At 46.9% G+C, this 26,985-nt stretch overlaps 2 long non-coding RNA genes across 2 annotated transcripts in view; both read left to right on the forward strand.

Moving 5' to 3' along the window:
* The first annotated feature begins 2,846 nt into the window (after positions 1–2,846).
* Positions 2,847–26,985, forward strand: part of LOC135575487 (uncharacterized) — a 110,847-nt gene continuing 86,708 nt past the window's right edge. The window contains exons 1-2 of the long non-coding RNA XR_010466307.1: positions 2,847–4,744; positions 5,510–5,667. This is a non-coding gene — a long non-coding RNA (uncharacterized LOC135575487). The remainder of the gene's footprint in view (positions 4,745–5,509; positions 5,668–26,985) is intronic.
* Positions 5,675–26,760, forward strand: LOC135575488 (uncharacterized). Its single transcript, XR_010466308.1, has 2 exons — positions 5,675–19,186; positions 19,918–26,760. It is a non-coding gene; the product is annotated as an uncharacterized LOC135575488 (long non-coding RNA).

Here is a 26,985-nt window from a genome sequence, read left to right on the forward strand (position 1 = left end):
GTCTGTCCCCATCCTTGTGGCCCCTTTTAAGTCCAGAAAGGCCACACTATGGTCTCCCCGGAGCTTCTCTTCTGCAGCTGAACACCCCAACTCTCTCAGCCTGTCCCCCAGCAGAGCTGTTCCAGCCTCGGATCATTCCTGGGGCTCCTCTGGCCCCTCTCCAGCAGGTCCATGTGTGTCCTGTGCTGAGGACCCAGAGCTGGACCAGCACTGCAGGGGTCTCACCAGAGTGGGGCACAGGGGCAGGATTCCCCCAAACCTGCTGCCCATGCTGTGGGGATGCAGCCCAGGGCACCACTGGTTTCTGGGCTGTCAGTTCACATGGCAGCTCATGGCCAGGCTTTCACCCCCCAGCACCCCTAAAAAGCCCTGACCAGTTCAGGGAGGGTTTCTCACTGTAGTTGCCCTTCCTGCCCCACGGGAAGCTCTGCAGAGGGTCACTGTGTGGGCTGCAGCCAGCGTGGGATGAAGGGCCCCTGGCAACAGCTTCTGGACAAACCTCTCAGTGCTCCGGTGGTTCAGCATCGACTCTCAGATGCTACTTTGCAACAGCAGTAAGATTTCTCATTTCTTCTGGTTATGTCCTTTTTGATCTTTGAGTGGAACTGGCTGGTGGATTGCACAGGTGCTTGGGGAAGGGAAGACAGCGGGGTGGACAGACAAAGGGACTGTCTGAGCTCTGTTTCCTTAAGAAAAATCATGAGGCATTTGCAATGAGAGGAGCCAAGAGCCTCTCAGGTTGGCTGTGGATGCTGAGTACTGTCTCAGGAGCTGTCTTGGAAGCCTTTTTGTTGAGTGGAATAATTATACTGTGGCAAAAATATTTACTTGCCAGGTATTTGCCTTCCTTATTTGAACTGTATTCTTCCATTGCTGAAGTATAAGATGCAAAACCTGAAGACATATGCCTGGGAGTAACAAACTTTCCTTTCTTTCTATGATTGCTTGATTGCTTGGTTTAGAAATACCATAGAAGTGCCAGGCCATGGCTCGAAATACCTCATTACCAGGTGTCAGGCTGCTTATCACTTTCACTCAGGGATTGTTTGAGGTTGTTGTTTTGTTTTGTTTTCCTGTTGATCTTCTAATGAAAATGCCAAAGGGGAGGAAGAACTATTACAAAAAAATTCAAAGTGCTGCTTTGTTTGAAAATAGAAATGCTGAGCCAGTCGTGGCTTTCAGTGGTGCTCACTCTATTGTATGGTTCTGACTATACATTATTTCACAAGCCTGTGGGATTTTGTATGGTGTGAGGGTCCTGCGTGGGCCCCGACCTGCTGGTTTTCAGCAGAGCTGACAGATGAGCAGGTACTTTGTGTTGATAGAGGGACCCAATGAGTAGTTAGGGAGGAAAAAACACAGATGCTGAGGTGATGGCACCAGTGTGGCTGAAGTCAGACAAGTGTCCACCATCATGCACAGGGAGCGTGGCCAGGTGCGGGGACAAGGACCTGGCAGCACCTTTTGTGGCTGCTGGTCTGTGGCAACATAGGAGTGCTGTTCCAGTGCTCTCACCTTCCCTTGCAGAGCTGCCTGCTCCTCTAGCTTTGGGTGCTAGCACAAGTGATGTGAGAGAGCCAGTGGTGTTGCCAGGCCCCGTGCCATAGGTGTGTAGGACCAGCCAGGCCGCTGTGGACCTGTGAAACGTGGCTGAGGGAGCAGCTGAGAGCTGGTGGACCAAAGCAGTTGGGAAGGAGACGCGGGGGAGGCTGACGCGGAGTGCTGCTGGAGGGGCTGGGGATGGAGCATCTCCTCTGCCTGGAAGGAGGGGAATGTGCTTCTCTGGAGGACCTCAGTCGTGGCTAGAGATTCATGGGATGTCTTCAGAAGCCTCCTGTCATGGAGGAGATGATGCTGCAGAAGGAGAATCTTGGTGAGGTCCAGCTCGACTTCAGGTGACATCAGGATCTGCCCTGGACTTCAGCAGTGCTTTCACAGTATCACAGTATCACAGTATGTTTGGGATTGGAAGGGACCTCAGAAGATCATCTAGTCCAATCCCCCTGCTGGAGCAGGAACACCCAGGTGAGGTTGCACAGGAACATGTCCAGGCGGGTTTTGAATGTCTCCAGAGAAGGAGACTCCACAACCTCCCTGGGCAGCCTGTTCCAGTGTCTGTCACCCTCACCAGGAAGAAATTTTTTCTCAAATTTAAGCGGAACCTCTTGTGTTCCAGCTTGATCCCATTACCCCTTGTCCTATCATTGTTTGCCACTGAGAGGAGCCTGGCTTCATCCTCATGACACTCACCCTTTATATATTTATAAACATTAATGAGGTCACCCCTCAGTCTCCTCTTCTCCAAACTAAAGAGACCCAGCTCCCTCAGCCTTTCTTCATAAGGAAGATGCTCCACTCCCTTAATCATCTTTGCTGTTCTGCGCTGGACCCTCTCCCTGTCCTTCTTGAACTTGTCCTTCTTTCCTGCTGCCCGGGCATCTCTCGTTGCCAGCAGAACTGGTGATTTGAGGATCATGTCCTCATGATCCACATGGAGATGTCACAGCTTATTTACCAGCACTCAAACGCGCTGGCTCCTGGGGAGACTGGGATCCCATCGCTGTGTCTCAGCCGGATGGGCCAGGGCACAGGACAGTCCTTGCTGCCCGGGGCATGCAGAGCTGCTTGAGGACACTGTGGTACCACCAGGAGAGGGTCACGGTGCCCCAGAGCAGCCTGTGTATGTGGGAGGTTTCCATGGTCCTCTCCAACATTCACCTGATTGCTCCTTCGGGCCTGCCGTCCCCTCCTTGCAGCGATGCTGGCACTTTCCGCAGCAGGGAAAGGGAAACTTGGAGACGTGGCAACAGATTTGCAAATAATGAAACACTTAAAGCTATGTGAGAAGTGTCTTGCATGCAAAAATCAGACAGGGCAGGAAAAACAGCACTTACCATCCACATAATGCAGCTGAAATCTCTTAGAGATAATAATCTCTGACTCTAGCAGTAAAAATAAAGGACAAAAGCTGGAAGAAGCCAGAAAGCACGGTCGTGGGAGTGAATCTTGGTGAAATGAAAATTAAAAACACTATGAAAGGCATAGTTTTGCCTTAAGTAAAAACAGAGCCGTCTGCCTACAACAACAACTGAGATTATATGGGAAGCATATGGGGTGTGGGGAACCGGGGTGAGCGCGGGGCGGCAGCGGGAGGAAGGGCAGGGAAGGAGCCCCTGCTTAGACTTGAGAAAGATCCGGATTCCAGGTGTCCCTCGCAGTGTAGGAGACACCAGGTACTTGCTGTTAGCACCCGGTCTGAAGGATAAAGTAATTCACGGTCTGTCTGCAGGATTAGAGCCTGATCCCAGCCAGTGCCTGCTCCTGCCGGGTGAATCGCATCCCCAGCTGCTGACCTTTAATGGACGGTATGTGCTGAACTGCCCTTCCTCAGCGAAGCTCGCTGGAGCTCACGTTTAAAGGTCTGAGCAAGTCAGTCCTCATCCAGACCCGAACAATGGAAGAGAAGATTTCCGCAGTCAGAGATCCACCCGTGCTGGGCTCAGGGAGGCAGAGCTGCCGGGGCTGAGAGCAGCCTGTGGATGTCGCTTTGTCCCGGCTACACGGGACACGCACATCAGAGCCACAAAACTGGGCTCTGAATGTTGTTTCCCACTTAATGTTTTAAACAGCCATTTCTAGACCTTCATTTAAAAATAGCTATAACTTTTAAAGTGCTACAGGAGATGCACGGCCTTTCATCTAAGTATGCCAATGTATGGAGTGAATACCCGTGTCTTGTGACTATTTTCAGGCTGACCTTGATGGATTTGTTACACTGAGTGTCATAAAAGCCAAACTGCTTGATAAACTGCCTGCTATTTCCCACAACACCAAGAAAGCACCTGGGGCCCTCTTGCTCCGTGTAGACACGGCTCACAGGGGCTTCTTGCAGCTCTCAGGCTCTGCTGGTGGCTGCTCCCTTCCAGAGCTGGCACGGTATTTTTAGATGCAAAGGAGAAGTGTCTCCTAACAATATGCTAATCACATTTTCAAAGCTTCAGCTGATATGAAAATGATTCAACCTCGCCTGAATTCACATGCTTTTGTTTGTTGCCTTTTGTGTGCTGTGTGTAGATTTTCAGAAGGCTGTGCCTATCTTCTACCAAAGTCATGGTTTGGGAGCTGCTGTACGGTAAAGGATGTTTTTATCCTTTCTGAAGAACTTTTGCGTTATCCTAGGCCCCAGCTATCTGAAATACAGACTCATGCACATATATTTTCTCTGCAGGCAGAGAACAGAGGCAGGGATAGACTTTATAGCTGTGGTTCTCAAATGTTATTAGTCAGAGGGCTGCCTGACCTTCAGGGAAAAAAAAAATCTGAGAACCGTCATATCTGATGCTGCCACCCTCGTGTTCGTTTATGGCCAAATAACTTCTTTACAAGATACCTTTTTTATTAGTTTTGCTTGCCCTTTTGTTTACTTGCTTGCCTGGATGGGAACGTGTCTGGAGCCTCACACAGCACCCTCGGGCCACGCTGAACATGGGTCTGCAGCCTCTGCCCCATCGGTCTGATGTGGCGTCTGCTGAGCTGAGAAAAACAGTCACTTTTCTGCAGATGCTGTGATCAAATTAGCCCTTTTCTTAGTGAAAAGATGCTGCAGGCCCAGCCCATTGGCTGATACTGAAGAAGCGTTCTCCAACTCACAGAATGAACTCACCACGTACTTACATGAATAAAAACCACAAGAAGCAGCTGCCATGGTGGTGGTGAGGACCCCAGCTGGAGCAGCTCTTTGCAGGTGGGTTCGTTGGCAATGATGGGGAGGAGATGGGAAGACTCAGCTGGCCTGTGCTGGTGTCTCTGGACCCCGTGCTGCTCACAGAGCTGGTGAGGGCTGTCTGCTGAGGCCGGGGGCACCCTGTGTGTCTGAGGACGTTGTCCAGTCCCTTCTTGAACACTGTCAGGTTGGGGCCGTGACAGCTCCCTGGGGAGCCTGTTCAGTGTCCAGCACCTCTGGCTGAAGAACCTTTTCCTCATGTCCCACTGACCCTCCCTGGCACATCTTCTGCCATTCCCTGGGCTCTGTCACTGTCACAGAGCAGAGCTCACCCTGCCCCTCCTGCTCCTGCTGAGGAACCTGCAGCCCATGAGCTCTGCCCTCAGTCTCCTCCAGGCTGAGCAGACCCAGGGACTTCAGCTGCTCCTCACATGGCTTCCCCTCCACATGTGGCACAGGTGTCAGCAAGCGGTATGTTGATGCCCTAAGCTCTCCTTGCCCTGTTTCCAAAGGCACCCCGCTGTCCCACTGTGCCCCGTTTCAGCTCGGTGACCACACTGTGCTCCCAGTTTCAGGATCTGGAGTCTCCCGAAGGACACGGGGCTGTGGCACAGGTTGGCTCCTGCCCATCGAGCCCTGTCACAGCCACATGGCTGCTGCCTGTGCCTGCTCTGGGAAGGGCAGTGCTGTGGGGGGACATGCTGGGGATCCCCCCTTTCGCCAGGGCTGTAGCAGCCATGGCCCCATTGTTGCTTTGCAGGCACTGAGTCTCCTCTTGCTTTTCAGCTGCCCTCTCCAAACCAGTGGCCTCTCAGCCCGGCGTGTGTCCCTTCTGCCCAGCCATGAGGGCTGGTGCAGCCCAAAACCCCCAGCCTGGAGTGGGACCAGTAATGCCAGTGTCCCTGGAGGGCAGCGAATGGCTCACGCAAGCTCCTTCCATCGAGGTGAGGCACAGGTTTCTTGAAAAAAGGTAATTTTGTGTAATTCAAGCAAAGGGAGCAACTTGTGCTGGTGGAGGATTTGTTCTGTGACCCTTCTCTTCTCTGCACTGCTTTTCTTCCCCTCCTCTTCCTCCTTAATCCCCGTCTTTCTTGCATTCCACTTTTTATCCTGATCTTCAAGGGCCAACACAAAATGCTCAGGAAGCTGCCTGGATTTGCATTTAGCACATTTGAATATTTAACATATTTAGGGCTGAATTAAAGCAAAGGGAGATAAAATTTGGAACAGACCAAAGATGATGTGTGTGTGTGCATGTACAAAGGAATAAAGGCAATGTTTGCAGATACACAGGGAAAATAAAACATGGCAAAGAAGACACAAAGAGCCTGGTCCCTTTTTGTTGTTGTATCAAGCACACTGTGACTAATGGCAATATTTTTTTTTTCCCATCAGTACCATAATAGAAGAATAAAACTAATTGTCATCTGCCACCCACTGGTTGTAAAACAGCTTCTCTTAGATAGTTCTTACGTATTCAGTTCAGCTGTCAAAAGGAGCTGCTTTTTTCATGGTCTGCAAAATGCATTTCTGTATGAACACAGCTCGATGCAAAGGTCACCCCATCAAAAATGTTTTCCCTCAGTAGTGAATATAATGGCAAAAAAGGGGCATTTTGCAGTCTATTCTGACGATTTTACTTGATATTTCTTAAATGGTAGACAGCTGGAGATTAAATTCCCTTTGACGGGCAGAATTTGAGGGACAATGTTTTGTAGTCTAATCTGGGTTCCCCCTCCTCTCTCCCATGCTGTGGTATGGGCTCTTTAATGGGTACTTATGACAGGTAGTATGAGCCCTAAAAAGAGCAGGCGACAGAAGAAAATCACCCGTTGTTTTTCAGATTGGCTATTGTTCCTTAGGATATTAGTATGTGTTCCTGTGTGTGCTGGTGTTTTAATGGTAGTTTGGTTCCTGGATGCTTAAATTACTCTCCCTGTCAGTGTTTCCATTTACTTGACAGATTCCAAATATGAAAAGGCTTTGGGAGCCAGCCTACAGAGTGAGGGGGACCACCACAACTCTAAATATCACTGCAGACGGTAGACAGAGGAAGGGTTCCTGCTAATGCTTCCCTGGGAGATCTGGGGTAAAGTGGTGTGAGTTTACATTCCAGGTGTACTGGTGCAGCCTGCTCTGTGTGTGCTCCCACCCCGCTTGTAACGGAGCTGGTGGGCAAAAGAAGTCTGACTGTCTTCTGCTGGCTGGCTGAAAGTGAGTGTTACATCTTTAAGGATATGACTTGTACACCTCACCCACGTGTTTACAACAGCTTTGCTATGTTTTGGAGTCGCAGAGGGAGAGTTTGGAGAAGGCTTCACTCCCTCTGAGAGGAAATGGTTTCTGCTGTCGTGCTGCCTGGATTAACACACGGTGACTCTTGCCCAAGGGACTGTGTGCAATGACAACTGTGGCTCTGCATCAGCTCCTACCAAATGCATGTCAAATGATCTTCCAACAATGGCAAAAGGAAGCTCAGGATAGCTGAGAACGTAACCCCAGCTGTTGTCCCTCTCCCTTAGAAGGAGGAACATGTATTTCAAAGAGACATTTCTTATCATTTCATCTGTAGTTCGATTGTGTGCATTGATTCAGGCTTCACTCTGCTTATGTGCACAGAGATCTTAAAGAAAAATATAAAATGCAAGCACAAATGGTACTAAGCCTTGAGATTTAAGGCTTGCCACAAAAGGCAGTCCTCAGGAGATGTTCATATTATAATGGTGGTGAGTGATCAAGGGTAGGTCACTCTCAACAGACAGGAGGTTGTACTGCCTTGAGGATGGATGAGTGGTGTCAATCTGCAGGGAGAACCCCACCTTGCCTCAATGAAAGGAATGTAGTGTCACAGTAGTGTGGTGTGGTGGGATGGGCAGACCCTGTCCTTGAATTTGAGTGAGCACAGCCAGGGCATAACAACAGTGTGGAGATCCGAAGCATTAGCCTTCAGCTGCGGCCCTCGGTGCAGATTGAACCTGGAGTGTCTGAATCAATAAGCCTGGGCTGTTGGTGTTTGATCTGTTAATGAGGAGCAGTAACGGATGGAGACTTCTGTTGAGCCAGCTTCTGAGACAGCAAGGGGCAGCTGGAATGATGTAGATCACACATTACCTGCATGGGGATACTGTCCAGTAAACCCCGAACAACTTCTCTGGTGGTAGGAGTGTTGCTTTTTCTCAGCCACCTATCACAATTGAGAACTTCCAAGTCTCTCCAGGCATTAATCTTCTCTTAAATGTTAGATTTCCCTTTTTTTAAAGGGCAGCTGTACCACATGTAAATTATTTTAGTTCCAAGTGTTCTCTGACTGCAGCAGAACCTGCTTTGTTCTGTTGTGCTAGCAAAAACGTAGTGACAGGGATGGGTGTTGAAGCCCCATGCTGAATTAACTGGCCTGGAATTAAGCAGAGGATGTCTTGCAAGGGCGTTCCAGCTGGGGAAGACCACTCAGTCTGGTCTCTTCTTGCTTCTACGCTTTTGTGCAGTCCGGAGAGCTCTTCTGCCTTAACTTGTGTTGTTCGTGGCTGAGTAACGGGCGGGGTGAAGAAGTCCTTACTTTGCCCCTTCGTGGGTGACAGTGCCACGAGGTGGCAGTGGCCACCAAATAATGTCTGGCCAGACGCACAAGGTCCAGGCTCTACATTTGTGCTCTCTGATGTAAGGGTGGGAGCGCAAGCCAACGCCTAAATGCCAGCCAAAGCACTGCTCTGGCTTACACTTGTCCTTTAATTTTCAAGTAGACCCAAGTTCCCATTTCTGTTCCAGTGTTGTTTGAGCACCTCAGTAAAGTCAAGGTGAGAGACGACTGAATTCTTGATGAACTGTATATTGCTTTACTGTGTGCAAACTTCCAGAGACTCTGAAGGGCTCACTCTCATTCAAGTTGTACCTTCCCTTCAGGATTGTTTTGGGTGTTTCATGTAATGGTGATTCTTTCTCCTTTCCTAGATACTCAGTTTTTGGCTGACATTTTGTTTTTCTATGTCTGGGCTACGTGGGATGGATAGCAGGAACTGAAGCACGAATCGAAGCTAAATCGCTTGAGTAGTGGTGGCTCCACTGCCTTCTCACGGGTGTCTGTGTCCAAAGGGACAGAGAAGTTTTCTTGCAGTTCAGTGGGACAGACGTATAGGGGTGGCTGACCTTCAGGCTTTGTAGTAAACCAAGAGAATTCCTACTAATCCTGGGAAATCTGCCTTCTTAGCCTGGAGTAGCTTGCCCATGCTCAAACCTACATCCTGGTGGGCTCTGTAGGCTCGGCCAGTTCAAGAAGCAAACTGGAGGCAGAGAGATGTCTTTATTATCAGCTGATGGCTTTTTGCTGTCTTTGGTGTAAACAGTGTAAAGCAAGAACCGTGAATGCATGGTAGGCATGTGAAATGTCTGATAAATGGGAAGAAATTGTTATGGGTGGCTCTAGGGAGAGTATCTGGGAAAGGCAGGATGACTTTGGCATTCTGTGGTCAAGTTACTGAATAATCCGAGGGCAGACCAGGGGAATGGAAAGAGGGCAGGAATCACTTCTATTCTGGTTTTCTGCTGATATATCAAGCATGACAGCACTAAACTTAATAAGGCACTGTGAAATTTTGGGTAAAACATTGTACATGGGTGAAATGTGCTGCCTACTCGTGATGGAAAGGCTCGTTTTCCAACAAGGGACTCCATTGCTGTCACGCTGTTGTGGCTAGTAGATACCATGTGCTATAGATTTCTGTAGGCAAAAGGTTAAAACCTCCCTTTTCAGGTTCTCTGTAAAATGGATCTTGCTTTACCCAGCAGGGGTAATGTGAGGTTATGTTTGTTGATATTGTTGGGGCCCTCATCTATTTTTGGGAGAGTGCCGTGAAAGGTTTGAATGGGAAGTTCTTTCTGTCAAACCATACCCATAATTAAACCAGTCTGTTTATTCATGCCTTCAGGCAGGCTTATTATTGTTTTTTCTAGCCTTGATCTAACAAGTTGTACAATGTGGTCTGCTACACATCTGCTGCTCTCTGGGTGCTGGGGAGGGTGGACACCTGGTGCCAGTGGAGGAAGAGGAGTGGAGTGGGAACAGTCGCCTCATTGGGCATTTCCTTTGAAGATAAGGACCCTGCATGGCCATTTGTGAAACATTTCATTTGAAGCAGCAGCATGGGTAGGTTTGTTCTGAAGCAGGAGACATTATAAAACTGCAGGTTGGCCAAGTGCTTAATGAGGTTCCATGGCTTGTGACAGGTGAACTCATCAGGCAGCAACACTGGCTGCATCACTGTGCCACACGCTGGTGGTTGCTCTTGGAGACACATTTGCACAGTGTACCTGGTGCACGTGTTGCTCTTCCTCAGTGTAAGACAAAGACTAGTTCCGTCATGTCTCGTGGGTCAGACAGGAAAATTACACATGTATTCACATGCAAGGACCATGACTGGTTCTGCTCTTCTGAAGTCTGGGATAGAAAGGGGGAATGTCTCCCTGTGGACAGTTTGGTAGGAAGGGGAAGCAACCTACTGGAGATGCCTGAGCACTTCTTCTGCCAGTGTGGACACTTCAGTCTTTGCAATACATAAATCACAGAAAATGTGTATGCTTTTCTCATTGTGTCAAAGCCAGAAAGCCCTGACCCAGCTGGAGGAAAATAACAATTTGAACAGAGATCTCATCAAGTGAAATGTTCCAGCTCATTAGAAAACAACCTACTGTATGGTTGAAAGGTGCCTGTAATGCATAAAAAGAAATGGCTCACTCTTGCACTGGAAAATCTGAAGTAGAATAGGCAGATGTGACCTCTTCTCTTCATGCTGGAAAGTTACTGCCAATTAACTTGGTGTTCTTGCCATTTTAGAGTGGTTACTGGGCAGTCAGTGATTTGGGAGCAAGTGTAAATGTGGCTCAGTTGCTTATCAAGTTGGAGCAAAGTCTCTTGGGTGGAAGTATGTGTAATGAATGGGAAAGCACATGAACAAGCAATATTGTCTGGCTTTTTAACTGGCATTTTCCAGGTGTCTGGAAGGCTTGGGAGGGAAGAATTCCAAGTGAACCATGTTGCCTGACCCTTGCATTGAAGGGAATTATTGTCTTGTGGGCGAGGTACTGGGAGGGGAGATCACCTCTTTGTGGTGGGCTGCCATGTTAGAGGTCTTTTGACTAGGATGTGGCCTTCGGGAGACAACTCTTTCGTAAGCAAAAGGTAATTAGGCCCAGCATCTCTGGTACTGCAGCCTTTCCAGAGAGTGCACCCAACGAGAGAGAAGCTCCTCAGACAAGGAGACAGTGGTAGCAGCGGCTGGAGGGATCTGCAGTCTGCACGACTAATTGTCATGTGCTTCACTCACGAGTGCCTTAATATACCTTTTTTCTTCAGCAAATCCCATAGCTCTATAAAAATAAAGAGGGTCTGTTTCTGAATGTGAGCTCAGGAGCTCTGAGCATGGCCTGGAGGTCCCCAGGCTCCCGTAGGCCCTGCCAGGGCAGCCAGAGCCAAGGCCTGGCTTGGGAAGTTGCTCCTTGGCTTAGGGCTCCTGTTTCACAGCAGGACACACATCAGGCAGAGGCCCTCAGCCCCGAGGCAGGCCATGCGGGATGGGAACACTGCAATATGTTTATTTGGCGTGCTTGGACGTGTAGGGACAGACGAAGCAGATTAAAGTGTATCACCCAGCAGTGATATGCTTCCCAGAGGGGAAGTCTGCCACTTCTCCAGGGAAGCTATTTCAATGGTTTAATTACTCTCTGTGCTGGGAAACAAGCTTTTATTACAAAGCTGAATTTGTTTGACTTTGGTTTCTGCCCATTGGGTCCTATTTTGACGAACCTTACTCTTGGCTAGCTCTTCCATGCGCAAGTACCTGTGAGTATCAGTTGGGTTTATCCCTTTGTTTTATTCAGACACATTAAATTCTTTATGTCTGTCTCTGCAGGAATTGTTCTCCAGGCCCTGATTTCCTTTCAGCTCTCGTTTAAACTCTTTTCTGTGTTTTCTCATTCTCTGAAAGTTGACTCTTTGGTCTGGACTCAGTTCTTCTAGGTTATACATGCAAATTCAAGGTTGCTCTTGTGCTGCCTTCCTCTTCAGTCACACATGAACAGCATCAGCACTGCAGATATCATGACTCCCAATCTTTACCTTTTGTCTTGTAAACACAATATTGCCTGCAGCCTTGCATTGTGTTCCGCAGGAGCAGCCCAGCACAGCCCACGCTCTCCCCCGCAGACGGTGCAGACCTGTGGCCATTGGCACAGCCTGCCAGGTTGCTGTCTCCTACCACGTCTGTTGTCTGCGTGTTTCTAGCCCTCATGCAAGTGGGAAAGTTCTCCCTACCACCTCAATTTCACAACAATTTGCTTTGGAACTTAATTGATGTTTATCAGCATTAGAAAACGTCTTCAGGCTTGGCAGGGTTTTAGCAGAGTGGGGACACGGGAACTGCTCTCAGTCCTTCTGTGGAGGTTTTACCAAGGTAAAGGTGGAGAAGGGGATGTGGAGGGGAAGCTGGATCTGATACCCACCACGAAGGCATTTGGTTGCTGCTGGGATGCCTTGTTTGAGGTGTATGGGCTTTTAGGAGCAGTTGCAGAGAGGAGCTACTGAACGTGATTCAAATCCAACATGTGCTGTGCTGCTGTCCAGGACCCTTCTCTAGGATTAATATTTTCCTTCACTATGAGCTTTCTTTTATTTGGCCACTCACCACAAGAAGTGGTTAACCCCTTGAAAACCCTCCAAAAGTGGATAAAGTTGCAGGGATTTGGTATTTAACTAAAGGTTAAATTAATTCATCTGACCCCCTGTGCAGGGTAACCCACATGAGCAAAATCTGGGAGGACCAGAGAAGGGCAGTTGTGGCCTGTGAGACCCAGTTTGCACATCAGAATAGTACATGTCTGATGGCAATGAAACAGTGGTGGAAGGAATAAACAGGTCTCGTTCTTCCCATCAGTTCCACGTCTCTACTGTCTGCAGTGTCTGAGTCCCACTAAAGCTGCTGGGATTTCAATGCAATACTTGGGCATGTGCTTGGTTTCTAATTTCTCAGATTTAGGAGGGAATGAAATGTGAAATACTGTGGTGGAGATCTTTCATTAAAAAAAATAGCACAGAAACCTGAACCAGAAGACAGGGTATTTTTTTTTTAGTTTGTGCAAGGTTTATGTTTTTCTGTTTAAACACAAATATTTCTCCTTGACACCCTGCTTGAGGACAAATAATGTGATTGCTCCCTGTGGCTATGCTGGTTTCCTCATTTGAGTCTGCTCTTATAAATGCAGTCAGATTAAAAAATAACCCACCACAATAAAAACCATGGCAGACGGTTGGGTGGAGATGGGACGTTAAACGTTGTGAAGAGCATGGAAACCCTGTGTCAGCCCAGAGCTTGTGAAGGGAAAACCATCACTTGGCAGAGACAGCTTAATAGGCTTGTGAAATCTGGCACCATCAAAACCACGATTTGGGTTTTCTCAAAGCACGGCAGGGGAGCCTTGAGAATTGACAGCTGTATTATCTGTCTTCAGTCGTTCTGAGAGCAACATCAGGAGCAGGCTGGAAACAGTTCAGAAAATAATTTCATATTGAGGGTTTGCTGGGGGCAGAAATGTATAGGGAAAATTGAAATGGAAGAATTAATAACAGTATCAATAACCTTCCTACAGCAACTATCAGGCATGACATGAAAATGACTTGAAAGTTGTCATCTACTGTGTATTTTATTCCCATCAGGAAGGTTTGAGGGATGAGAGGAGAATTCAAACAAGGCAATTAGAAGACTGGAGCGTGTTGGGGAAAGGTGGAATGGCTGGTGTGTACAATCTTTCAATGCGTTTTTCCCTGCCAGACACAGGGGCTGGGCCAAAGTCTGATATAGTGGAGCAAATACTAGAGTGACTCCAGTGTCGCAGTGTCCGCTGGCGTGCACAGGGACAGCCTGTGCAAGACGTTGATCCTTGCAGCAGAAGACACAACGCAGCTCCTTCTAGAAGTGCATCCTGGAGGCAGCGGGCTCTGGTGAGGATTTCTCACTCGCCACCAAAATCTGCGAGTCTTTGAGTATGATTCAAATTCACTGAAGTCATTGCCAAGATTTCCAGTAGTTTTCTGGGCTGTGGACCAACCCTGCTTTGTCCAGTCCAGTTATGTGGGTGCAGGGGATGGTTAAACATCCCACTTTTTTTCTATCAGTGTATGTCGACTCTCAGCCATTTGTACTCATTTCATTTTCTCCAAGATGACTCACAGCCAGGAGTTCACTGTACTTGTCTCAGGCTTTGGGACTTTGGGCTCAAACTGGAACTATCCACAGCTACTGGAAAAGAGAGCCTGGCATGTAGGTTAAACCACTTATAAATGATGGCATGGCTGAGGCAGCCAAGCTCTGTTTCAAAAAGAGACTTAGTCACTTCAGAAATGAAACCGCACTGAAAATGTTCCCCTTGACGAGGTCCAAATGTTTTTCAGACATTACCTAAGCCATCAGGCTCTGATGGGACAGACTGCCGCGATCCCCTTTGCCAGTTGTGGGTCATTAATGTGCAGAGGAGAAGGGATTCGATTTTCAGACTATTCCGGAGACAACGAGTTTCTATTGCAGTTGGTGTTCAAAGTTAACCTGCAAATCATCCAGAATTGACGGTGGGTTGTGGCCTATATATAGGTATATTTTTGCCACAAAACTGGTCAGACTTGCAGTGTTTCCAAGGGAAAAAGGAAGGAGTGGAGCTTGCAGTCTCCATTTTCTGAATTAGTGATTGTATATGTGAGAGCTTCAGAAAACTGATCAGAGAAACTAGCAAAGAAGAAAAACCACTTGCATGAATGTAGGGTGAATGTCAAGGCACCAGCTCAGCTTCAATATCTTTTTATATGCTGAGGAGAAAAATGGTACGAGATAAGCAAGTTAGTTGCTTTAGCAGGAAGTCATTGCTTTCTCTTTTGCTCTCAGAGCAGTGCCTCTGAAATTAATTGGTGACTCCTTCGTAATGGAGGTAGATATAAATAAAGAGGTTTATGCTTTGGGATGGAGCACAGGCACATGCCTTTTCAAAAGGAAAGTCTCATTGTATTCACTGTTCACAGTGTTCGGTGGGTCTACTTGCCAAAATAACCGGCAGGAACCCGAAGTGAGGAGGGACCTCTGTGGCACCGAGTCTGTCATTCTAGGTCCTCTCTCCCTCTTGCTTTTCTTCTGTGATATGTAGTCGGCTGGGAGTTATTCAAAGGTACCTTCAGAAGATCAAAGTCAGATCCAGTCTTTATATAACAGCATTCATGCCTCTGCTATTCAGGTTATGCAGATATTAATGAGGTGCGTTTTATATGGCCTGACATTCATGTCTTCTGTTTACTCTAATGAGATTGTTCTGCTGTTCCTCTCCTTGTAATAAGCAACAGAGTCTCCGAGATCATGTTCCACAAAGACATTTTTCCACTTTAGGATTAGCAAGAGCAGAAGTAGGAATGATGATTTTAACAGGCATGCGACATCAGGATCTTGTGTCTGATGCCTTCAGAGCGGCGCATTCTCTGCTGCTTCACCTACTCTATATTATCACAGGTTTCAGGCTAACACACACATTTCTTGCCCTTTTATCTCTCTAATTGTTTTCACAAGTTCATTAATGATTTTGCAAAAGCTGTAGTGAAACTAAATGACATGCTCATAAACCTTTAAAGGAGAATTCAGCCGTCCGGTGATGGGAAAAGTCTCATTAGTCTTTTCAAATGGCTCCCAGCAGGTTTTCCTGCAGACTCAAACTTGCTAGGTGCATAAATATGCTTCTCTAATTCAATTGTCTGTGCTGATTGTGTGACAACCGAAGTTTGCTCTGCTTCAAGCAGCCACTAAAATCACCTTTCTATAGCAGATGTTCTGAGAGCCAGAACCGGGCTGAATTCTGAGGGTCTTTTGCAGTCTGTGGACTGTCTTGGGCTATTGATGTCACCTACACTTTGTTTCCAAGAAAATCCTCTTTGGAAAGAGGATTTTTTGGTAGCTCTCTGGAAAATCTCTGCGTTTCTCTCTGAGCTTGGATTATTGAGGTGATGATTATATAGTATTCATAAAATATAGGACAGCGAGGGGGTTTTGCTGGGACAAGGACTCAGCGGGGGCAGAGCAGGATGGGCTCTGGGTGCAGGGACATCCAGGGGAGCCAGCCCAGAGGGCTCAGGACCTCTGCAAAGTGCAGGGGACACCCCGAAGTGCCAGGGCAGCACATCCCCACCCGCCCTCATCTCAAAGCTGATCTTTCTATGCTGAGAGAATGATTTTGCAAGTCTTGAGAGTGCTTTCCTTTGAGCTCTTTGAGATGAGGATATTGCTTCCAAACGAACCTTAATTGAAGTATTTGATTTCAGTTTTGTATGTGGAGCTAATTTATGTGACACAATTAAAATACATTTTATTTATGCAATAAGAACTTAGAACTGGAGTAGGTGATTAAAACAACTGAACAGACTCTTCTGAAACTTTAACTTTGCTAAAAGCATAATGATTCTTTGACATGATATTCTAGTTGAGCATTTTTGAAAGTAAGTTAAATATGAGGATGCATTTTAGATAAACAATTTACCGCACAAGCTCTATTTTATGTCTGACACTAGAGACCTTGAAAGAGTTTTAATTGGACTAGGCAGGGGATACTAATATATGTTTTGGGCCTTATTGCTCAGAGTTGGCTGAATGAAGTAGAACTGTCTGGTAGTGTCACTCCAAAGGGGTGAAAACCCCCTCTGGCTGTGTTCATTGTGTGTCACATTGTCACCTCTCCATGTAAAGATACCAGCACCAAAACAACATTTTCACATTAGGAAGTGAGCGGTCCTTGGTGACACAGAGAAAAACAAACCTTTTTCCCCAAGGAAGCAAAATAAGCACATTCAAACTCAAAACCAGAAACCAAACTGCATTGAGTTGGGCTCGTGACCGAAAAATCGCTTGGCTTAGCACACAGCAGAGGCCTGAAACAGCCCTGTAACGCAGCAGCGAGCACAACTGTGATGTACGTGCCTTGTACAGGCCTCTCTTGCAAAAGGGATTCAGTGGTAACTCTGTTTTTAAGGCCTCGCTTTGTCTGAGGCTTTGCCTGAAGTTGTAAATGGCTATTTCTGGTTGTTATAACTGACAGCTGTCGTACCCTGCACTTTTGCACAGCGATGCGTGGATTGCGGTAAAGTGCAACCGTCAGCCCTGGCTAGCCCAGAACACAACACACGTCTGCTGACATTTAACCTGAACTCTGCTGAAAAGGGCAAAGACCTTCCCAGCGTTAATTGCTCAGCTGAAATATCTGGGGCTGGATGCTGCATACGTGGGACTCTCCTGACCATGGCAAGCGCTGGCCGAGCGTGGCCAGGCTGTGGAAGGGCTGTTACCCCTCCACAGCCTCTGCGTCTGGGCAGAGCTGGGGATCCTCCTCCTCTCCTCCCCAGGGCCCACCGGTGCCTCTGTTCCCATCTGTGCACCCCCATTAGCTTCATCAGCTGGATGGGCTCCCATCACTTTATGGTTTCTCTGGGATCAGATTGAGAGCTCAGTCATAGAATCATCACAGTATCACAGTATGTTTGGGATTGGAAGTGACCTCAAAAGATCATCTAGTCCAATCCCCCTGCTGGAGCAGGAACGCCTAGGTGAGGTGGCACAGGAACATGTCCAGGCGGGTTTTGAATGTCTCCAGAGAAGGAGACTCCACAACCTCCCTGGGCAGCCTGTTCCAGGCTCTGCCACCCTCACCATGAAGAAGTTTTTTCTCAAATTTAAGTGGAACCTCTTGTGTTCCAGCTTGATCCCATTACTCCTTGTCCTATCATTGTTTGCCACTGAGAAGAGCCTGGCTCCATCCTCATGGCACTCACCCAGCAGTTCCCTGTCCTTCTTGAACTGAGGGGCCCAGAACTGGACACAATATTCCAGATGTGGTCTCACCAGGGCGGAGTAGAGGGGAAAGAGGACCTCTCTCGATCTACTAACCACCCTCCTTGTAACACATCCCAGGTACCATTGGCCTTCCTGGCCACAAGGGCACAGTGCTGGCTCATGGTCATCCTGTTGTCCACCAGGACCCCCAGGTCCCTTTCCCCTACATTGCTCTCTAATATGTAATTTTCCATCCTATACTGGAACCTGGGGTTTTTCCTGCCCAGATGCAGGACTCTACACTTTCCCTTGTTAAATTTCATTAGGTTATTCCCCGCCTAACTCTACAGCCTGTCCAGGTCTCTGATGGCAGCACAGCTTCCAGTGTTGGCCACTCCTCCCAGCTTAGTGTCATCAGCAAACTTGCTGATAGTACACTCTATTCCCTCGTCTAAATCGTTAATGAATATATTGAATAATATTGGCCCCAGTACTGACCCCTGAGTCATTTGGTTGGAAGAGACCCTCAAGATCATCATGTCCAACCATAACCCACCCCTGGCACTGCCCCATGTCTTGAGAACCTCATGTCCGTCTGTCCAACCCTCCAGGGATAGTGACTCCAGCACTGCCTTGGGCAGCCTGTTCCAGTGCCCCACAGCCCTTTTTCCTCGTGTCCAATCTGAACATTCCCTGGTGCAACTTGAGGCTGTTTCCATCTGGTCCAATGCTTTGCAGAAAGGGAGGCCACAACGAAGTGCTAGTTTCTACAGGTCTCCCAAACTGGATTTTGTTGGGCTCCATCTGAAACTGCAGAAACAGGATGCTAAGTTTCCATTTTAAAATCTGTTTGGCCAATCTGGTTTATTTCTCAATGAATTATTCAGGGTACTGGATGAAACTCCTCAAAGTTTGTTGTTGTTGTTGTTGCTGCTGGTTTTTGTTTGTAAAAATGTTGGAATCTTGACCTGACTTCTTGGGATTAACTGGGGAAAGGCAAAGCTCTTCTTTTTCCTAGAACAAAAAAAGTCCACACAAATCTTTGGAGCCCTCATTATCTGAAAGACACAATTTTCAGTCACTCATCACTTTGGCTATTTTAGTAATTTTTTTTAGTGTCTAGCTTTGATTCATTGTTCTCAGTTTCTGTAACAGCAAATTTCTCCTTTCTGACCACATAGTTATGCTGCTGCATTTGTGTGTGCAAAGTGTTCCGAAATCTTTGCGTATGAGGTACAGTTCAGTGGAAAGTCCTTTTGTTACACATGAGAAAAGAATTTGCAATTAATTAAGTTATTGGATGAATTCCTCCTTTGTTCTGTCTGAAAATGGCCCGTGAGCAGCTTGTTAAGTTCTCAAACGATTCATTACAACAAATTGTTTGTGAGTTTCTTCCCTAGATAATTCCTGGTCTGACCAGAACTAACAGATCACGATGTATGGGTGGAATTCATAATTTCTTAGTTTTTTGAGTGGCTAATGTATGGAGAGAGGTTCCTCATTGAGTGAACGGCAGGTAGCACAAGACATGACTCAGAACTTGCTCTTGATCTGTGCTTTATACTGAGCTGTTGGGCTGTGACCTGAGTTTTCATTGTTTGGAGGGAGTGAGCCCAAGGAGTAGAAGGTGAGTGAGTCTTGTTTCCAGGTGACATTTGCAAAGCGGGGTGTCTGTGTGCAAGAAGAGGCTGCGTACTGGGATCTACAGGGGCTAATCCCACCCCCCTAAAATGCAGTTTATAAACTCTCAGATATAATAAGTGAGAGGAAAAAAATATGGAAAATTCTTTGGTGAAGGAGGGAGAGGAAGGAAAATGCATAACGCTGTGTGGCCGGGATCTGAGGTGTGGGGCAGCAGACACACAAGGACGGGAGCTGGGACAGACACATCGTTGGTAGGAGTTGTGTGACAGAGCGCTTGGGTGCCAAATCATCACCCAGCTGGTCCAGCTACTAAATGTTACAGGAGCTGGAAAAATGAATGAGAGTGTAACAGAAAATGCCATCGACTGTGCCAGCAACTGCAAAGGGCTGGACTGAGCGGTGTGATGCTGGCAGCCCGTGCCGCCACTGCTGCAGCCACAACCCTCCGTGCTCCTTGCTGTCAGATATCTCGATCCACTTTCCTCTGCTCTTGGTATTTGGAAACAGCACAGGATGAAAAAAAAGTGAGGCCAGTTTTTGCTGTATTGCGTTCTGTTGCTTTCTGCGTGTGATGATTTTGTTGTCTGACTCAGTATAAACGCTGGCTGCAGCATTTTCTGTACTGTGCTCTAAATCTTGGTTTTACTCCCTTCTTCCTCTCATTCTGAACGGTTGCATGTGGCTCCACTGACGTCTGCCTGTGCGGGCTCCCAGTCGGCTGTTAACACAGAAGTGAACACTGGCTAATGAAGATGGAGGTGTTGGCATTCAGACTGTTGCTGGTTTGCTCATCTGTGGTCTCAATATCTTTGTTCCCCGTTAAAACCAACTAGGCAGCATATGCCACAATGTTCACTTTGTCAAGATGTTGGCTGTCCTTCTAGATTAGTGCAGCTCCCAGACAAACTGCATCGGCATCAACAATTAATTCATTCTGCCTCTGTTAATTAAAATAAGCTGAGACTATTGCATGTTATCGTGGCTTCTAAAAGCATACATGTGTCTATCAGCCTGTTCCCATGGCTGATCTTTGTTGACTGATGCGTGTTGTGTCTGCATAAAGGTTGCTAAATCTGGAGTGAAACAGGAACAACAATTAGTGACACCCAGAAGATTTCTTGCTTCTCAGCTGTCCCTGGCTCAGCGGCAGCTTACAGCTCTACCATCTCTTGTGTGAAACATTAAAATTAAAGAGTTGTCCCTTGTTGCTTGGGTGGTGGAGTGAGAACCGAGGCAGGAGTCAGCAGATGGCACTGTTAGACCCTGCTGGGAGGCAGGGCAGGGACAGCTCTGGAAGGTCTTCTTGGCTCCTCTCCTGGGTGAATTTCTCCTAAGCGACAGGTGGACCTTTTGTCCCCTTCACCTCTCCTGCCGGGTCTGGTGGTGAGGCGGGGGAATGCGTCACTCGTGTTTCAGCAGGACTTCCTGCTGGAAGGGTCCGACCTCTGACCGTGCTTTGCCACCTCTGCTCCGGGACCAAGTCAGACAAGGCAGCTGGCATCAGCTCCACAGACACCTTCCTCCGTGCAAGACAACCGATGAAAGTGCCTGGCTGGGCTGCAGGAGGACAGGAGGTGACATTTCAGTTTTGATTTCTGTGCAGGTCACTGGGGCGTGTTTGAGAGCCGAGGCTGCGAGGGACCAGCATGGGGACAGCACGCTGTGCAGATAGGCACCGGGCTTTTCTGGGCAAGCCTGGCTTGTTCTGAGTGGCAGAAACTCTCTGATACTTCAGAACTGCAATATGATCTTATGAAGAAGAGCCAGTTCTGCACTGCTGCTGAGATAGCCTCATTTCCTAAGGGCTGGTTCCTAGAAAACTAACCTGTATTGCTGTGAATTGAGGATTTGTGGTTTAACGGTTATCATGGGAGCAGCTCCTGGAATCCCTCTGCACAGTCACCATCCTGCACAGGCTCTTCTCTGAGCAATGCCTTTGTTCCAGTTCAGGAGCAGACACCGAGCTTGACATCACGTTCATCTGTCCCTGCACTGCAATAGTGTCAGCAACATTCAGTACGTTGGGGATTTTTGACTGCTGACTTTCAATGACATCTGGAGCAATCTCCATGGCCAATGTGAGATACTCCTCTGTGCTAAAGAATATAAAAAAACACTGTTGCATTTAATATATTAGAGTATATGAGACACAGCAGCAGTTTGTGTAATTTATTGGGAAGACAACAATGTTCCGTAGCCTGTTCTGTAAATATAAGCATGAACAAATCATGCTGCATCCCACTGTAAATTTCCTTTGATGCTAAAGTGTCTAAATTAATAAATGCAGCAATAATGGATTAATTCAAACAATCAGTTCTATCACAAGCTACTTGGTCATTAAGACGGGGCACACTTGGCTGCTCTGACAAGGATATAGCACTGCAAATGATGGTGACATGGGACAGAACCACATCACTTAGGGTATGGCCTGAAGCCCTGGAGTTTGCAGGACGTGGTTAGTCCCGGGGAGGCTGGAGAAAGGGGCTGACTCAGTTTATGTACTGTAGACCACCCTCTCTGCACCACTTCTGAATCTATTAGCGGCAACCACTCCTTGGCCTCACTTTTTAAAGATGTATCAGGCACAATATAGGTGATTCCTGTGTTGTAGTATCTGAATTGTCTTGTCTTGGATCCTTATTCACTTTTACTGTCTTCTTTGTATCTGGAGGGTGGGAACAGGGAGAATTGCTCTCAGTTTCTTTGGACAGATTACCGAACAGTGAGAAACGAACACGCATTTTTAAAACCACTATTACTTTTTGCCTGTGATGAGGCTGACAGAAAAGCTGGCTGATGGGAGGCAGCGTGGCGTGTCTGTTAGCACATCTCGTACAAAGTTTGATGTAGCCAGCTGGCAAACACCAGCGCCTCTCCTGAGCTCATAGCTTACCCTGTTTGTGTTGACATTTCTGGCAAGGAAAGGTAAAGAGTTATTCCAGCTGCAATAACCTGTGAGGTCTCTCTTTGTGTTTCTCTTAATTTGCCTGAAATTAAAGTCTCACTCAGCAGGAGCGATTCACATGCCAGCATTTGCCAGTGTTAGCACTGCCTGAGGGGACGTGCAGCAGGAGGATGCTGTGGGAGATGGCACCTGATCTGCTCCCAGTTCCGTAACTGCATACAAATCCACACAGCTTACACCTCCCTTTCCTCACTCCTAAAACCTGACTTTGTTTTGACCTGGCTCTCTCCAAACACGGCACAGTGCTGCAGTCCCCATGTGGGCCCTGCGTGTTGCAGGAGAGGCAGGTGTGGGGATGTTCAAGGAGCTCCTGGAGAACAGGAGGCTGAGGGGAGACCTCTCTCTCTACGACTGCCTGAAAGAAGGTTGGAGCATGGAGGGCATTGGGCTCTTCTCTCAAGTAGCAAGTGCCAGGACCAGAGGAAACGGCCTCAAGTTGCGCCAGGAGAGGTTGAGGTTGGATCTGGGAACAATTTCTTCCCCAAAGGGCTGTGGGGCATTGGAACAGGCTGCCCAGGTCAGTGCTGGAGTCACCATCCCTGGAGGGCTGGACAGATGGACTTGAGGTTCTCAGGACACGGGGCAGTGCCAGGGGTGGGTTGTGGTTGGGCTCGATGATCTTGAGGGTCTCTTCCAGCCAAAATGATTCTTTGATTCTATAAATGAGTATCTTGGCCACATGTCCTTGCACAGGGACTTGCCGGTTTAGCAGGGAGGGCTCTCTGCTCCCATGTCTGTCACCCTTCTCAGCCCATTCACAGCATTCTGTGCTTGTGCTGTTTGCACTTTGGAGTCAATTGGGATTGTTTTTTATTGCTCGTTTGGTGTTAACTGCTAGATAACATAGAGAAGCTTCACCTGAACTTTTGCCCAAACACAAGGGATGTTGCTGATGGGCAAAGGCTGTGTAAAAACACTCTGAACTCTGAAGAAGCTGACGGTGGTTTCCTTTGAACTATCAGAGTCCATTTCAGCTTCAGATGCCTTCGCACACAGCCCTAGACTTTATCGTTACTATTGAGGTCTCTGGGCCTAACTCTCTTTTCCTGCCAGACTTACCCTGAGCTGAGATTGGAATGATTTTCCTCTTGATTGTTACATGTCAGAGAAAGACCCAAATCTGATTTCCAACATGAACCTAGTATATATATCAAAACAAAACCAGAACCAAAAAAAAAAAAAAAGAAAACAAGCCCAAACTGACAGGTCTTTTGCAATACAGTGGAAATATAGGGCAAAATTGGTTGGAGTTATTAGGAAGCTTTGCTTTCATTGCAATGGTCTTTGGATAGAGGGTATAATGGCATGGCATTTTGTCTTAGCATATGAAGTCTTATTAAAAATATAGAGTGGATGTGGGATATTAGACTGCTTTTTAAATGATAAAAGAGCCAGTGCTGATGTCTGAAGAACATTTTATTTCATTTTAAATAGATGCCAGAAAAAAAATCTACTGTTTTAGCAATCCAAATTTTGCTGAACATAGTTCTGATTAAATACTTTGTCCTTTGAATTGCTGCTGTGGTTTAGGTGGAATACATCAAGTAGTTCTGTCATTATCTGATGTTCTTTAATAGACTTAACTGGAGCCTTATTTATGGATCAAATATATGGGCCAAATAGCAGTAAGAAATCCTTCTTCTTTCTGACAAGATGATGTACATACCAGACTTTCTCAGCTGAGGAAGTGCATTCACATATAGGTATAAGCCTCATGTCAACCTCTTCCATTTTCCCCACCCCAAGAAAGGAAAGGATACTTGTTCTTCCTACCATGTTGGATATGTTGTAGAGGTTGGTGGACAGTACACATGCTCCTGCATACGTGCAATAGTAAGGCCATGATAGCACTAGTTAAAAAGTCCACAATTAAAACTTTAGAAGAGGAAAATGCTTAAAAAGTGGCGAAGCATCAAGGCTCTGAGGAAGAAAGTTCTGTCTTAACTCCTTGGCGTTTTTAGCCAAGCAGATGTTTGGGGATGGCAAGTCTTCCTGAAAACTTATTGATAAGACCAGCTAAATAAATGTATATAGTTTCAAAGTCAATTTTTCTCCATCTCCCCCACAAAAATAGTTCTTGTTGATCTTTCTCTTATTAAGCAAGTTTGTCAGGAGATTAGATGCAACACAGTAGTTAATTGCCAAATTTATTACATATTAAGGAACTAGTTATCTAAAAAAGAAGTCCTCCAGACACCTGTTAAGTTCTGGAGAGGGCATTTTCTCATTGCGTAAGAGGTAAACTTCAGTTTGAATCAATAGTTAGTGTTCAGTAGCAGGGTCCCAGGAGGTGTGTGAGTTATTGATAAGAGGGTTTAGTTGTCTTTGTTTCAAGTATTTTGTTATTTGTATCTCTGAGTCCCCCCAAAGCAGTAAATTGTCAGACTTGGTTGAAGTGTTAGTAGTTCTGCTGTCAAATCTAGTGGATCAGGTTGTGTGGCTCCTCAAACAAGTTTGAAAGCCTTCACACCTTCATGTGTCGCTGCTGGGAGCCTTTGTCAAAACCATCTGATGTGATGTTGACGTTAGAGTTGTAAAAGAGAAGAAACAACTCTTAATGCTGACAGCATGGGATGCTATGATGCTGAAGCAATGGACTGAATCGTGGTATGAGTGATTTGTAAACATATAAAGGTCTATGTTTTCCATGTTTGGGTGGGACCTCTGCGCAGGTACCTAGCTTGAGCAGCATTTGGCTTGGCATATTTCCCTCATGCTAAAATAATAGAGTGAACCCACCACCAAACTCTTTTAAGTCGCACTTCTCTTTAAGAAATCTAAACATTGTTCTGCCGTAAGCAGAACCCCCCGCGACAGCAACCTTGGATAACCGAGAGGCCGGAAGATGAGAGCCACTGCTTCTGTCGTTCCCACGATCTTGTCAGCCCTTGGAAGCCACTGGTGGCAGGTACTGGCTCAATCCGTGCTGGACCACACCAGTGCGAGAGCTGAGGGGCAGATCCATGTGCGAGCAAGTTGTGATGGACCATGCAGAGAGTTGCTGGAAATTGCTTTGTGAATCCTTTTTTCTCTCTGGCATGATAAGTAAACAAAAATAATGTCTCGTCCTTGAGAGCTGACAATGTGCCTTCACAGAGAGGAGAGGAAATTACAAAATTAAAGGAGACCCAAAAGATTTCACTCTCTTGCCAGCATCCTATGTTTCCTTAGGCTTTGCTCCAGAGCTTGCATTGTCTGTACTGTTAATAATACTCTGTTTTCCCCTGGAAGCCAGCTAGTTTTATATTCTTGCCTCTGTTTAAAAATGTGACCTTTAGCTTTTGAGCTTTCATAATTGCTGTTAATCTGTTCAATAAGGAAAAACAATAGAAAGGGCAAAAATTATAATCTGGTCTGTCTGACTTCAGGCTTTGACCCTAGCATTTTCTCTTTCAGAAGCGCATCTCCCCCACCCTTGGGAATGCTGTCCCTGCCTGGGGTGCTCGTCCTGTGTGCACCCGCTGAAGCCTGTGGAGAAGCAAACAGGCTTCCTCTTGTTTCTAATTAGGCCTCAGTGTCCTGCCCTTCCCACTGCCTTTTTGACCTGCTATTTGTATTCGGGAGCCACAACCTCCTGCACCCAGGAGGCCCCTTGGTGTCAGGCGTTCCCTGGAGCTGTGCCTGGGGTCTGGCTTTACTATTCAGAACCTCAGACTCAGTCAATGCAAGATGCTAGTCCTGTGATCAAAGCTGACCCTAAACTACCTTGTACTTTCTTGTATGCCTTGCAATTTCAGAGAAAAATGCATAGTTTTAAAACTCCAGATATCTGAGTGACGGGAAGTTGGTTTTTCAACCCTTTTCAAGTAGTTTCACTCTGTCACTTCTCCCAAGGTGGCTGCAGACCAGTCTTTGTCCATCAAGAGTCCCACTTCCAAAACACCTTGTATTATAATACAGAACAAAGTGAACAAATATTGAAGAGAAAGCTGGAGGCCAGAAGAAAATGCCTTTTCTCTCATCTTAGCCATGCATACCATGAAAGCATCTTTCCAGCACCTAGTGCTTGTGTAAGTCTCCTCTTTAATGCCTGAAAGCTCTGCTTGCCTCTGCCTTGCTGGCTGACTGAACTTGGGCTGCCTGTGTCTCCTTCCAGGATAACAGCCAGGAAATTATTACAGTGCAATTTAAAGACCATAAAACACAGGACGAGCAGATGGCAGGTCACGTCTCCTTCCCATGAACAGCCTATGTCACTGTGGCACTGCCCCAGCGCATGCTGAGCCAAGCTTACCAAGTCCAAACAAGAAGCATCAGCAGCGGAAATGATGTCTGTCAAGGCAACATCCCACCAGCACAGACCTTACGACTGTGACAAAGAATTTGGGCATTGGCAAGAAGCTTTAGTGACAATGAACTCCAAATACCTGCTGCTAAGATAATCACAATGATCTGTCTGCCAGCTTTTTCCTAATGTGCATTTTCTAATTCATTGTGGGAGGCAAAATCCTTTGACTGGTGGAATGAAGACGTGGCACTGTGACTATAATTTACATTGTTAAATAACTGGAAGGAGCAGCTATCAAAAGCTGGAAATCCTACCCGAAGCAGAATGGCTGCCTTCACAGATTATTCCTTCTTTTTTTTTTTTTTAAGACAAGAAATCAGTGTTTTCATAAAAAGGAATTCCTGATGCAAGGGATCCTTAGTTCTGTGAAAGGGGTTAAAAAGCCAGATGTCCCAGCTGCAGGATTTGCTGTGGTTCTGTTCCCCTTCTGATCTTTCTGAGGCTGCCCTTGGACGAGTGGATCTTACCACCCTCCTCTCTGGACTCCTGAGCTGTTCAGAGACAAGATGCTGGAATAGCCATTATGGTC

The sequence above is a fragment of the Columba livia genome, chromosome 15 (assembly GCF_036013475.1).
Source record: "Columba livia isolate bColLiv1 breed racing homer chromosome 15, bColLiv1.pat.W.v2, whole genome shotgun sequence".
Taxonomy (NCBI): domain Eukaryota; kingdom Metazoa; phylum Chordata; class Aves; order Columbiformes; family Columbidae; genus Columba; species Columba livia.